The sequence below is a fragment of the Oryzias latipes genome, chromosome 24, assembly GCF_053564925.1.
Source record: "Oryzias latipes strain Hd-rR chromosome 24, Olatipes_Hd-rR_3.1".
In the NCBI taxonomy this organism is placed as follows: domain Eukaryota; kingdom Metazoa; phylum Chordata; class Actinopteri; order Beloniformes; family Adrianichthyidae; genus Oryzias; species Oryzias latipes.
In genome coordinates this window covers 6701902-6703651 of record NC_136260.1, presented here as the reverse complement: position 1 = coordinate 6703651, position 1750 = coordinate 6701902, and the positions used below count along the sequence as shown (strand labels likewise).

General features: G+C 47.7%; 1 long non-coding RNA gene across 1 annotated transcript; it reads right to left on the bottom strand.

The window, feature by feature from the left end:
- Positions 1 to 287: 287 nt before the first annotated feature.
- LOC144990123 (uncharacterized) lies at positions 288 to 1533 on the bottom strand. The gene is made up of 2 exons (XR_013654077.1): positions 1014 to 1533; positions 288 to 949 (listed from the first exon to the last, which is right to left on the bottom strand). It is a non-coding gene; the product is annotated as an uncharacterized LOC144990123 (long non-coding RNA).
- Positions 1534 to 1750: the final 217 nt, after the last annotated feature.

Genomic DNA, 1750 nt, shown 5'->3' with positions numbered 1-1750 from the left:
ACTGAAGGCAATGATCTGAAAGGTTAAGAAACCCGTGGATCATGATTTACCTGAAACTGGTGTGACAGACAAAGGGCAACTAACTCCGAATTTACACTGGTCTGTCCATTTCTGTTGAGTCCGTCTCATGACCATCAGTTCATTTACATTAAGTCTGTTGCATCTCCAGGCCGTCCCCTCTCCCCCCTGGATCCCGGAAGAGAGGTTTTTACCACAAAACTGATGCGTAAAGAACTCCTGCGTAAAGCTTGTATAGCGGTGCGGAGGGGGGATGTGGAACGTGGACATGACGGGGGCGATGTAAATATTATGATTGATCAATGAACGTTTTTTTTTTTTTCCGGGTTCTGTCAACACAACAAAATGGAAATGCGATGGAGACACACAGACACACCACAGGTAAACCAGTGTAAATTAGCCTTGATAAAAGGACCAAAACACACACACACAAAGAGAGAGAGAGAGAGAGAGAGAGAGAGAGAAAGAGAGCGCGCGGCTGGGTAGCTCAGTTGGAAAGGTGCAGGAATGTCACGTTCGATTCTCAGGGGTGGAACGAACAATTTAATGGCAATGGAAATTGGGCAATTAACATAACAATGGTGAGCAATTAGCATCACTCAGTGAGGGTCCTTAGGCATTGGAAATTGATCCAGGATGAAACATCCAAGATGCATGAATACATCAAGCTCAAGGCCCCAACTGACAGTGTGCTCAGTGAATGTCTCAGGCAATGGAGAGCAGAGGATAAAGTGCTGGAGGACAGATCCTCATGGGAGGACAAACCCCTGCATGGGATGTACCACCGGACCATAACTGAAGTGGCTGATATCAAGAAGTCCTACCAACGGCTAGAAAGGGCTGGCCTACAGGACAGCCCCGAAGCGCTCATCCTGGCAGCTCAGGAACAAGCCCTGAGCACCAGAGCAATAGAGGCTCAGATCTACCACACCTGACAAGACCCAAGGTGTAGATCTACCACACCAGACAAGATCCAAGGTGTAGATCTACCACACCAGACAAGACCCAAGGTGTAGGCTGTGCAAAGAGGTGCCTGAAACAATCCAGCACATAACTGCAGGGTTTAAGATGCTGGAAGGGAAAGCATAAATGGAGCGCCACAATCAAGTGGCTGGAATAATATACAGGAACATGTGTGCAGAATATGGACTGGAAACCCCAAGATCAAAATGGGAAACACCTCCGAAGGTGGTAGAGAATGAGAGGGCAAAGATCCTGTGGGACTTCCAGATCCAGACTGATATGATAGTAATGGAGAACCAACCAGACATTGTAGTGGTGGATAAAGAACAGAGGAAAGCCGTTGTGGTGGATGTGGCAGTACCAAGCAATGGGAACATCAGGAAGAAGGAACATGAGAAACTGGAGAAATACCAGGGACTCAGAGAAGAACTGGAGAAAGCCTGGAAAGTGAAGGTGACAGTGGTGCCTGTGGTAATTGGAGCACTCGGGGCAGTAACCCCCAAGCTGGAGGAGTGGCTACAACAGATACCTGGAAAGACCTCAGACCTCTCAGTCCAGAAAAGCGCAGTGCTAGGAACAGCTAAGATACTGCGCAGGACCCTCAAGCTCCCAGGCCTCTGGTAGAGGACCCGAGCTTGGAGGAGAAACCACCCACAGAGGAGGGTGAGAGGGGCGTTTATATATATACATATATGCAGTACAGTCCAAAAGTTTGGACACACCTTCTCATTCAAAGAGTTTTCTTTATTTTCATGACTATAAAAATTGT